This window comes from Sciurus carolinensis, chromosome 1, assembly GCF_902686445.1.
Source record: "Sciurus carolinensis chromosome 1, mSciCar1.2, whole genome shotgun sequence".
Taxonomy (NCBI): Eukaryota; Metazoa; Chordata; class Mammalia; order Rodentia; family Sciuridae; genus Sciurus; species Sciurus carolinensis.
The window spans coordinates 129,921,029-129,934,254 of record NC_062213.1 but is presented as its reverse complement, the minus strand read 5'-3'; the positions used below and the strand labels follow the sequence as shown (position 1 = coordinate 129,934,254).

The following is a 13,226-nucleotide window of genomic DNA, read 5'->3' as shown; positions in this document are numbered from 1 at the left end:
GATTACTCAAATGTGTTTTAGAGACATCTGATTAATTTACAAAGTTAAAATGCTAACTGTTAAATAACATCAAGTACTCTTAACTCCTTAAATTCCACGGGGTAACATACTTAAACATTATTGGTGTTTTCATAGATGATAAATAAAAGGGGTTTAAAATTTCTTTGTGTCGTCACTAAAAACAAGGTTACTAAGACTTAAGCCCTAACAGGTACAGTTCTATATACAAAGGGATCCAAAAGTTTCAACTGTGTTTCAATTAGAGTACTGTACATAACAAAGTATTTCATCTTATTAAAATGGAGTAATTCATCTAAATTCAGAAATTTCATACGAGTTGTTTCAGAACCTGAACAATAAGAGGTCAACATATAAGAAAGAAAAGAAAAGGTTCTAGGTATAAATAAAAATGAATAAATAAAAATGTATTTAGTAGAAGGGAGAAGAAAATGTTTCTGAGTAGTAAAGTCCTTCTGTGATGAAACCCAGGATGGGTCCATGGTCATTGCCTGCTGGTTCTCCCCTCATGGGGATCCGAGCTGCCTTGACCGAGCCCCCTCCTCCCTGGCCAATATCCACCATAGGGTTTTTCTGCCTCTTGCTTTTTCCAACCTCCTTGCCACCAAAGAATTCGACTCTGGACAGCCTTCCCTCAGAGCTCTTCTACAATGGTCCTGAAAAAACACATATACACACACACACACACACACTCTCTCTCTCTCTCTCTCTCTCTCTCTCCCCCCCCAAACACCCCAGGGCTGGGTCAGGGTCTCCCTCGGCTTCAGCCACATACCTGTCAGGGACGGTGATGACCCTCACTGATGGTCTGCTCCTATGAGAGCAGAGAGGTTGTGGGGATGCCCCTTCCTCTTCTGTCTCCGGGTTCCTGAGAACTCTTAGCCATGGGCTCTGCCCAATCTAAAATTCTCTGCAACCCCCACGTCCTTGGCTGTCTCCTCAAAAACATTCAGCCTCTCCATTTGACTCCAGATCTCACACCTTGAAGGTTCATTTTCTATTGCAACACAGACTAATCCCAATATAAGTTAAATATATCATTTAATGTTCTATAATAGGACCTGTTAGAGCCTGATTTGTTTAAAGGTTAATATCCTGAAACATGAAAGCATTTTGCCACTTTGCCACACAAAAGGAAAGTTAAAAGCTCTCTCAGTCTTTCCTTGATTTATGTTTTGGATGTAATGTCATTGTATTAACTACCATTCATAGACTCAGGAAACTACGTGTAAACTTTGTAAAATGACATTAAGAAAGAGGCAAAGATCAGCTTCAGAACTAGATAGGAAAATATAATAAATATTTATATGAAATATTTCAGTAAAGATATCAAGAACAGCTTAGTTCAATGGCATAAAGAGTTTCTAATTAAATTTAGAAAATTAATTCACAGCCTAAAAGAATGAGTACTGACACATTCCACAGCATGTATTAATCCTGAAAATATGCTAAGTGAAGTCAATCACAAAAGTCCACACATTATGTTGCCATTTATATATGAATTATACAGAATTTTTGAAAAATGAAATAATTTTTTTTCTCCCTAGACAGGGTATTGCTATGGTGCCCAGGTTAGTTCTCAAAGTCCTGAGCTCAAGTGATCCTCCCACCTCAGCCTCCCAAGTAGGTAGGGCGAGAAGCACATATCCACAAATTCTGAAGATTCATACCACTTCAAAGATCCAGGAATGAAATTCCTGACCTTCCTTTGGCTACAGTAAATGTCTTATTTCCCTGACTTTATTCCCTTTAGTTTTAATTGTTATCAGTTATATGAGGTCAATGACCTCCCACCACAAAAAAAGGTTTAAATCTATTGAGCTTTTTCTGAGAAAAAGGTCAGTTTAGTTCTTTTTCCCATAAAGTTCATCATCAACCTCACCCACCATAACATACACAGTTATATCCTATCATTGTTATATAATTAAAACATACTTCAGGTTGCATCATATTCAAGACACATTAACATAACTATGAAACTTTAGTCACAGCTGTTATATGAGGTATACCCTGATTACTTTTATTTTTGGGAAAGTGTTTTAACTTTAGCTGGAGTTAATAAATGTCTTAATTTTTTTAGTTTTATTTATTCCTAATCTTTCTCCAATTCATACAATTGCATAAATCTCAGTATATTCAAGCATATCACATGTTATCAATTTTATATTTTTTGACAAGTCCCTTTTGCAACCTTGTAATCTCCATTCTGAACTGCACTTGCTTTGCTCTCTACATCTGCTACTGAATTGTGATCCTAGTTTTCTCCTTCTCTTTCTTGGGTTGGATCATTTGTTTTTTAAATCCCCTGTCTTCCCTTTACTCAAATTTTTGTTGGAAGTATTTCCTCTACTGGCTTCCTGAGAGGAGTTACATGAGACATAAATTTGAGACACTACAATGTGAAAATGCTTTCTTCTACTGTCACACTTAAATTTTGGCTGCATTATAAATGTCTAGATTAGAAATAATTTTCCTGGGCTTGGGTTGTAGCTCAGTCGTAGAGCGCTTGCCTAGCATGTGTGAGACCCTAGGTTCAATCCTCAGAACCATATAAAAATAAATAAATAAAATAAAGGTTCATCGACAATTAAAAAAAAAATTTTATTAAAAAAAAATAATAATGGGCTGGGGAGATAGCTCAGTTGGTAGAGTGCTTGCCTTGCAAGCACAAGGCCCTGGGTTTGATCCCTGGTACCACAAAAAATAAATAAATAAATAAATAATAATTTTCCTTCAGGGTTTTTTTTCGTTTGTTTCTGTACTGAGGCTTAAACCCAGGGACATTTTATTACTGAGTTACACCCCCAAGCCTTTCTATTCTTTTTGAGACAGAGTCTTGCTAAATTGCTTAGGGCTTCACTAAGTTGCTGAGGCTGGCCCCACACCTGTGATCCTCCCGCCTCAGTCTCCCAATTCGCTGGGACTACAGGCATGTGCCACCTTGACTGGCTTCCCTCAGATTTTTTAAGATAATGCTCTTTATGGTTTTTTAGCTGCTAATATTCTTGTTTAAGAAGCTATTCTAATTTATTAATTAATCCATTTTCCCTTAACCTCCAGGAACTTCTCTATCTTCTCTGGCCCCTTAATTGTAAAAATTCAATGAAATGTCTTAACACAATCTTTTCTCATCTATTTTGCACAGCATTCTGATGAACAAATTAAAAATTTCCATACTGGAAAGTTTTCCTCATTTATTTCTTCAATGACATCCTCCCTTAATATTTTCTCTCCTAAATTCTTAATAGTCAGATATTGTACTTCTTGGGCTAGTCTTTCAATTTTACCTTTATACCCAATTTAATCACTACTTTTCACAAGTACTCATCTCACAAAACCCCACATGATATTGTTACAAAGCAACAAATTTCAAACCACAAATGCAAGTTAATTGGGTACTTGAGCTTTGAAAATTAAAGACCTGCATTCAATCCTACCTTCAGGCCAGTTTCTTTAAAATAGGAACAGTAATTATAATAATTAATAAAATCTACACAAAGTATTTAGCATATGCTTACATCTCAGTGTAACTATTTTCATGCTAACGATTTTTTTTTCTTCCCCATTTCTTCCTTTGGCTTTTATGGCATGTCTCTAGGGATTTGCTTTTACATTCCAGGAATCTTCTTTGTTAGATTTTTTTCTATGCTTTATCAGATGCCATCCACAGAGCACTTCTCATTCTCTGCTGAATCAAGTACCCAGTGTGACCTCAGTACCCAGTGCAATTACCTATGTGACCTTCGGTAATTCAATTAACCACTTTCAATCCTTCATCTGGAAAAAAAAAAAAAAAAAAAGCTAAGCAATATGCCAACCTCCTATGGTTTCCATGAAAATCAAGTACTTTTTAGATGACAGAACACTATCTAGCACTGTAGGTATCCATATGTTTGCAGTTATCAACACTGCGTCTACGTCTCTTCTCTTACCACTATTACTACCACACCAACATGTAAGACTCAAGATATGCTTGCTACCTATCTCCTAAGTTTTTTCGGAGGTTGAACTAATTGCATACATCAAATTATATTTGGAATGTTTCTTGTTCCCTTTACCCATTTTTTGGCAGTTTGCAAGATAAGAATCATTATCCTTCTCTAGATCTCTGCTGCTTTTATTTTTTTTTCTTTTTTTCTTTTTTTCTTTTTTGATTTATTTGTATTGTAAACAAATGGGATACATCTTGTTTCTCTGTTTGTACATGCAGTAGAGGCATACCATTTATGTAATCATACATTTTCCTAGGGTAATAGTTTTTGATTCATTCTGTTAATTTTTTTCCTTCCCCCCACCCCTCTTTTCCCTCTATACAGTCCCTCCTTCCTCCATTCTTGCCCGCCCCCCACCCCCCCCATTATGTGTCATCATCCGCTCATCAGCAAGATCATTCGTCCTTTGGTTTTTTGAGATTGGCTTATCTCACTTAGCATGATAGTCTCCAATTTCATCCATTTGCCTGCAAATGCCACAATTTTATTATTTTTTATGGCTGAGTAATACTCCATTGTGTGTGTATGTGTATATATATATATATATATATATATATATATATATACACACCAGTTACTTTATCCATCTCTGCTGCTTTTAAGATGAAATTTTTTTTAATTTATTTTTTAGTTGTGGTTGAACATAATACCTTAAATTTTTTTAAATTTTATGTTTATGTGGTGCTGAGGATTAAATCCAGGGCCTCACACATGTTAGGCAAGTGGACTACCACTGAGTCACAAACCCAACCCTAGACAGACTTATAATTAGTATGTTAACCTTCTTTTTTGTTTTTTATTCTGGTGTTGGGGATTGAACCCAGGGCTGCATGATTCTACCACTGAGCTCTCCAGATCCCTTTGTTTTTTAAATAAACAAATGTGCACTGTGAAACTACTAAAGAAAAAAAAAATCAAATATTCTTCCTATAAAAGTAATTTTCTTAAAGAATTTTATTGTTAATTTAAGCAAGAGTGATACCTGAATACTGACTAAAATGCTGAGTTGTATTATAATAGTCTCAGAACATTCAAAAATATCCAAGAAAAAGATACCGCCAAACCGAAGTGAATGAAATGTTCCTTTACAAGTATCAGCACCTGTTATTTTGGAGATCTGGTAAAATGTACCTAACCACTTACAAAGAAAATAAGTCTACAGAAAATAACTCCTGGGAAAAGGTAACGCTTTTGCATTTTCTATTTATACAACAGGACAATCCTCAAAAGCTCTAAGTCACAATATATGTAATACTGCATCAAACTATTGGATGGGAAGTTAGAAGAACACACTGCAATGCAGGCTAAATTCACCAACTATGCTTTGCTCAGTTGAACTTTAATGCCATGGGGGCATATGGCCAATTTCTTCAGCTTCTCTACATAAATATTTATTTGTAACAGTACAGTACTTTATAGTCTATAAAATAGTTTAACCTATTTGAGTATGACAATAGATCTGAGAAGATATCCCAGAATCACTCTCTTAACAAGAATTTATTTAGAATCTACTCTAAAACAGTACTTTATTGGGTGCTAAAAAGTACAATCATAAATAAAACAAATGTGTTCCTTAATCTCATGGCACTAGTTAAGAAGTCAGACAAAAATAGTGAACAAACAAATGCAGGGAAGGATACATGACATGAGGGCAATGAACCCAAGAACTATTTTGATAGGGTGGTTAAGGACTGTTTTTCCTTTTTTTTTTTTTTTTTTAACCCGGAATTGAACCCAGGGGCGTTCAACCAGTGAGTCACATCTTCAGCCCTTTTTTACATTTTATGTTGAGACAGGGTCTCCCTGAGTTTCTTAGGATCTGGCTAAACTGCTGAGGCTGGCTTTGAACTCCTGTCTCAGCCTCCAAGCTCCTGGGATTACAGGCGTGCCCCACCTGACCCAGCTAAAGACTGCCTTTCTGAAGCAGCAACATTTAAGTTAAGACCTATAATATAAGCAGGAAGAGCTAGCTATGAAAAGAGCCATGCAAAAAAGTGACAAGTACAAAGGCCCTGAGAAATTGAAAAGTTTAGTAGGTCAGAAAAGCACCAACAGAAATAAAAGGTGAATACTTATAATCCCAGCAACTTTGGAGGCTGAGGCAGAAGGATTACCAAATTCAACTTAGCAAGACCCTATCTCAAAATAAAAACTAAAAAAGAGCTGGTTACAACCAGAGAAACAAGTCATACCCCATTTGTTTACAATTAAAAAAAATAAAAGGGCTGGGGATGTGGCTCAGTGGTAAAATGCCTCTGGGTTTAAGTCCCAGTATCAAAAAAAAAGAGAAAAAATAAAAGGTGAACCATAAACACAAGACATTAGTTTTTAAAAGTTTTCTAGTAGCTACATTTTTAAAAGAACAAGTAGAACAAGTTAAATTATAATTACCTTATTTAGCCCAATATATCCAACAGATAATGAACACTGAGGAATCTAAGTCTGAAATCCAACACCTATTTTATACTTCATCACATCTCAATTTAGACTAGCCACAGCTCAAGTGCTCAAATCACATGTGGCTAGTGGCCCCCATACTAAATAGTGCAGATTTTAAGAACTAAGACGAGACCGATAAGGCTAAAGCATACTAGTTTAAGGAAGTTTAGAAAAAAGAAACGGGAAACGTCTGCAGAGACCCAGTCATGAAGGGGCATATAAGAAGGGAATTTGGGATCTATTTGGAATCTAACTGAAAAACAAGTAGTATGGGAATACGATGATTATTTATTTAAAAAAAGTAATTAGGAGATCTATAAGGAATAAATTTATAGGAAAGCAAGAGCAGAAGTAAGGAGACTAGGCAGATCACTATCAAATAAATCCAGGTTAGAAACAATTACAGTTTAGGCTACAAAGTGGGCAACAGGGATAAAGAAAAACAGATATATGTAAAATAAAATTATTGATGTGGAAACAAAATGACATCGTGACAAAAGAGACGAAGACACTTGAGGGAAAAAGAATAATCAAAGATGAAATCTACACTGGTTTGAGCAACTGGTAGTACCATTTACTGAGACCAGAAAAACTGATGTTTTATCATTGTTATATGGCAGAGGAAATCAAAAGTTTTCCCAAATTAAAAAAAAAAAAAAAGGTTCAAGTTAGGGGTGAGGTAGGCAAGATGGTGTAGACCTGTAATTTCAGCTACTCAGGGGGCTGAGACAGGAGGATCACAATTTAGAGGTTAACCTGGACAACTTAATGAGATCCTGCCTCAAATTTTTAAAAAAGAAAAAAGAAAAGAAACGGGTTCAAAGAGATTCACACGAAAAAGTACCTAACATGAGAGTCAAATGCAGATATTATAAAATTAGGTAAAATACCATTTGCAATACTATTCTGTCCCTCCATAATCTATAAATAAAATAAAAACAATCCACTAACATACAGTTAAGTACCACTTCCTGATGTACACATAAGCAAACTCCTCATTTGAAAAACCTTTAGATCTCTGATCACTCATATTTTGAAAAAAGAAAAGAAAAAAATGAGCTTCAGTTAAAGTTTGAAATTAAAGTCTTGTAACAGAAAAGATTCTGAAATTAAAGTCTTCCACAGATTCTCTCCAAACCCAAGCCCCAGAGAACAGCAGAAAAAGTAGAAGACAAATACCATGACTTGAAAGTAAGCGCTATGCTCCTTCAGCCAAGGTAGCATTAATGGTTCAGAAACAGTTTACTCTTTAGAAGAAACATGTGGTCTTTACACGCTATCTAACAATGACTCATTAATCAAGCTATTGCAGCATTAGGGATTTAATATTCCTTCTAAATTCTTTTTTTTCATATATTTATTTGTTCTAATTGGTTATACAGTGACAGTAGAATGTATTTTGACGCACTGTACACAAATGGAGCATAACTTCTTATTCCTCTCTGGCTATATGCACATGGTGCTGAGTCACAACAGTAGTGTAATTGTACATTATGTGGGTAATAATATCTGTCTCATTCTACTGTCCTTCCCATCCCCACTGCCCCACTCCACCTTCTCAATTCCTTAACCTCCACTAGATTACTATTAATTTAACTCAACAAATACTTAGTAAGCATAGGTGTAAGACTTGGCAACAAGTGGGAAAATCAGTAAAGAATGTGGTTTCTGGAGGCTGAGGATATACTCAGTTGTCAGAATGCCTGTCTTGCATGGCTGAGGCCCTGGGTTCAATCCTCAGCACCACAGGAAAAAAAAAAAAAAACAATATGGTTTCTGTCCTGTCCTCAAGCAGCTCACCAGTAATAAAGTGTGGAGAGACAACAGCTAATAACTAAATAACTTTGATCAATTATCTTAATTCTTCCATTTATTATTCTTTTATTTTTATACTTTCAAATGAGGGCAGGATAATTTTTTTCATGAGGAGGAGAAATAGTTAATAATAAGACATTATACAAAGTTTGCAAAGTAGACTTTAACAGTGGATTTATTTCTGGCCACCTAACATCTGAATCCCCATTAGTATTTGGGATTTCTCCACCTGAAAAGTCTGAAAAATGCCAGATACTCACTCTCCCAGTCGCCTTTGGAAATAATTTACAAGCAAAGAATGAGGTTCTATGATCTACTTATCTACCTACCTACCTATCCTTCTCGTCACCATTTCTACCAAACCTAATAGCTTACTATATCAAGTATCTATCATCTCACACTTTTTAATGTCAGGAATTAGAATACAGGAATTGGAATAGAGTTACAGGAGATTCTGGCCCAGGGTCTCTTATGAAGCTGCATATAAGATCTTGGACAATAACATCATCTGAAGGAGTGATGGGGCTGGAAGATGTTCTTCCAAGATGGTGCTCCCTCATAAGGCAAAAGGTGTCATGTTTCTCACCATGTGGACTCCTCCACAAGACAGCTGAGCATCCTCACAACATGGCAACTGGCTTCCCCCCAAACAAGTGAGCAAAACAGAAGATGAAATACCTTACATGACCCAGTTTCATAAGTCACACTGTCATTTATGCAATATTCTACTACTGGTTATATCAGCTAGCCCAATTGGGAATGGCAGAAAGAAATGAGTGTAAATATCAGAAGATAAGGACTGCTAGGAACCATACTGGAAGCTAACTACTTCGACAGACATATTACAACTATAAGTTACATATACACAGAACTGAATAAAAAATAAAAATGTAAAAGGATATGTTTATATATTAATACATATACATTTATAAATGTGATAATGTTATATCTGAAAGGAAAGGTCCCGTTACAAATGCAATTACAATGTTTTCCTAAGATGGATGATAGAAACATAAGAATTATACCTTTATATTTACCTTTTCTGTGTCAGAAGTATTTCATTATTAAAAAAACAATATTCTGCTTAAAGGAAATGAGTACTTTCAAAGATATCATTGCTAAAACATACCTGTATTAATACAAACCTGTATAGCTATACTATCCATGATACATACACATATTTTGACTGAAGAATCTGTCCTGCCAGGCATGGTGGTACATGCCTGTAAATCCCAGCAACTCAGGAAACTGAGGCAGTAGGATTCCAAGTCCAAAGCTAGCCTCAGCAACTTAGGCCCTAAACAACTTTGTGAGACCATTTGTCTAAATAAAATATAAAAAGGGTTGGGTATGTTTCTCAGTGGTTAAGTGCTCCTGGGTTCAGTCACCAGTACCAAAAAGAAAAAAAAAAATCTGTCCTAATAAAATATTTATCTAGGTAAGCAAGGATATATGTACTATTAATCGCAGAATTTTGGTTTGCTTTTGTTTTTTGTTTTTAGAAAGGGGTACTAAGGATTGATTCTAGGGGCACTTAACCACAGAGTCACATTCCCAGTCACCCCCCCTCCTTTTTTTTTTGAGACAGGACCTCAGTAAGCTTTTGGGGGGCTCATCCTGTGATCCTCCTGGCTCAGTCTCTCAAATTGCTGAGATTACAGGCATGCACTACCTCAGAATTTGTATAATTTATAAGAAAAAACTAATGATAATCACAATGTCCACCAATCAGAGAATGAGAAAATAAGTTACGACCCTCTCCAACACAATAAAATGCGATGTAGTCATTACATAGAAAATGATTTCAGGGGCTGGGAATGTAGCTCAGTTGGTAGGGTCCTGTTCAATCTCCAGAACCGAAAGAAAAAAATAGTAATTCCCATGTTACAACCACAATTACATATTGGTCATGAATAAGATATATAATATAATGTTTAGTATCATGTAAACTTAAGTCATTTTGTCTTTAAAAAGATAGTTTAAAAAACAATAAGGCAGCCAGGCGCAGTGGCACATGCCTGTAATCCCAGGGGCTAGGGAGGCTAAGGCAGGAGTTTGAAAGCTAGCCTCAGCAACAGAAAGGCACTAAGCAACTCAGTGAGACCCTGTCTCTACTAAAATACAAAGTAGGGCTGGGGATATGGCTCAATGATTGAGTGCCCCAGAGTTCAAACCCCAATACCTAAGAGGATCAAGAGTTCAAAGCCAGTCTCAGCAATAGCGAGGCACTAAGCAACTCAGTGAGACCCTGTCTCTAAATAAAACACAAAAAAATAGGATTGGGGGTGTGTGACTGAGGGGTCAGGTGTCCCTGAGTTCAATCCCCAGTACCACCCCCCCAAAAAATTTGCATATACATTCTAATTAGAACAAAGATAGAGGCAAAGAAAAGGATGGAGGGGAAAAACATCAAAATTAAAATCAAGGTCATATTACTGAATTTGAGAACAAAGTCCTTTTCTTTCTTTTCCAATTATCTCCAATGTGGTTATATAAAAACCTGTATCATTAAAGAATAAGATATACACAACAACGAAAATAGGTAAGAAATGACCAAGAAGATAAAAGAAGGGGAAAAAAAGAATACTAGTAGGATAAACACTTTCTGATGTAATTCTGTTTTTAAAGAAATTCTTATTTGTGATTTTCTACATAAGGATCCATGTTTACAGTAAAATCAAAGTAAACAAAAAAGCCTAAGAGAAATTCATCCCTAAGCTCAGTACTTAAGACAGTTCACTAGTGCTAGTCCTTTTTTTTTTTTTTAATCCAAAATGATGGAACATAAGCAAGAAACTTTAAGTGTGAGTCAGAAGTAAAATTTTGAACTAGACATAAGCCCTTAAGGGTTTCAAACTGACTTCTCAAAAAAAAATTTGTAAGTACGGTAAAGCAAATATAGTGTAAAATTCGCCATTGTAATAATTTAAATGTACACTTTACTAGCATTAATCACATCTACACCATGTTTCTAAAACCTTTCCATCATCCAGCACAGAAATTCTGTAGCTACTGCACCTTTCCCACATTCCTATGCAAGCTCCAATCTACTTCCTAACACCATGAATTTGCCTATTCTAGATATTTTGTGTAAATGAAATCATATATTTTTCCTTTGCTTCTATGGCTTATTTTACTCTGCATGTTTTAAAGGTTCATCCATATTGTACAATGTATCAGACTTCACTCCTCTTTGTGGCTGAATAATATTCATATATACAACCCCACATCTTATTTATCTATTCATCTACTGAAGTTCACTCAGGCTACTTCTTCCTTTTTTCTTGTAAGTAAGGCTGCTATAAAGAATAACATACAAGTACCAAAATGACTTTTTTAAAAAAATGTTGATGAAACTTTATTTTACTTATTTATTTATATGTGATGCTGAGAATCAAACCAAGTGAATCACAAATACCAGGCAAGTGCTCTACCACTGAGCAGCAACCCCAGGCCCCCAAAATGACTTCTAATAGTTTGCTCTGGCTAAAAAGTCAGGATAGGGATTATAAAGGAAAAAAGTAACAAACTGCCAAAAAGCAATATTACTTATACTTTTGATTTTTCCATATTTACTCATACAAATACGCAGTATTTGCATAAATATGGGATATTACTTTTGTAGAATCCTTTGTGTCGACAAGATAAATACATTCTAATCTAAACAAATATACAATAGGAAATAAAATCAGAGCTAGGTATAGTGGTACACACCTATAATCCCAGCTATTCAGGAGGTTGAAGCAGAAGGATCACAAGTTCAAAGTCAGCCTGAAGGACCTGAACAGTCAAAATAAAAAGATCTGGGGATGTAGTTCAGTGCTTGCCCAGCATGTATGAGGCCCTAGATTCAATCCTAAGTACCACAAAGATTAAAAGTTTAAAGGAATAAATGGGGAAGAACAACACAACACTGAATGTAAAATATTAAGAGATCACACCCCCCAGCACAGTGAAACAGGCCTATAATCCCAGTGACTTGGGAGGTTTGACAGGAGGATCACAAGTTCCAGGACAATCTAAACAAGTTAGTAAGGCCCTAAGTGACTGAGTGAGATCCTCTCTCAAAATAAAAAATAAAATGGACCGGAATGTAGTTCAGTGGTTCAGTGGTAGAGTTCGTAGAGTTTCCCTGGGTGTGATTCCCACTACTGCCAAAAAAAAAAAAAAAAAAAAAAAAAAAAAAAATTCATTAAAAAAATTTTTTTAAATTATTAAAAAAAAAAATTCATGATTTTTCTGTTCTGACCCAAGAGAAAGTACTACCCTTCATAACACCTTGCATAATACCTGGTATGTATTGACCACTCAACAATAAAAATGTGCCTACAAGAATGAATGGAAGGAACTGTTGGCCTGAAATTGACTATTAAGAACATCTCAAGTTTCACAGTTAGGGGGAAACTGGCAGGTAGGTAAAAGACAGAAAATAACATTTTAGGGAATCATTATTTAAACTGCAATTTTGACTGCTAAAACAAGATTACAAACCACAGGGCTAGGAATGTAGCTCAGCGACAGAACACTTGCCTGCATTTGTAAGGCCCTGGGTCTGATCCCTATGTTGAGAAAGAAAGAGAGAAAGAAAGAGAAAAAGAAAGAGAAAGAGAGAAAGAGAGAAAGAAAGAAAGAAAGAAAGAAAGAAAGAAAGAGTATTACAAACCACAGAGCTCTCCGCCTTAAACCACAGTACTTTTTTAAGAAGGCACTGGTTTCAATATTTATAATGCCAAATAGGTTCAGAAAAGTCTTCCATTATATGCCTCCAAAAGAAACAAAAATAAAACAAACAGAGTACATTCTAAGACTTGGGTCAAACTTCAAAATGGTCTATGTATACATTATTATGTCTCTTCAAGGTGCTGGAAACTCTGAGTCCATAAAAAATTTGGACATCCAACTGAATAAACATGTCAAAAGTTAAAATATATATATATATATATATATATATACTCAACCTTG

General features: G+C 35.5%; 1 protein-coding gene across 8 annotated transcripts in view; it reads right to left on the bottom strand.

Annotated features, from left to right (window-relative positions):
* Evi5 (ecotropic viral integration site 5) overlaps positions 1-13,226 on the bottom strand; it is a 217,239-nt gene that overhangs the window by 173,705 nt on the left and 30,308 nt on the right. The window contains exon 1 of one of the 8 annotated variants that reach the window (XM_047549590.1): positions 3,537-3,560. The exons of the other annotated variants lie outside the window; for them this stretch is intronic. The gene's annotated coding sequence lies outside the window, so the exon portion shown is untranslated. Of the gene's footprint in view, positions 1-3,536; positions 3,561-13,226 lie in introns of those variants that run through there. 8 annotated transcript variants of the gene reach the window in all.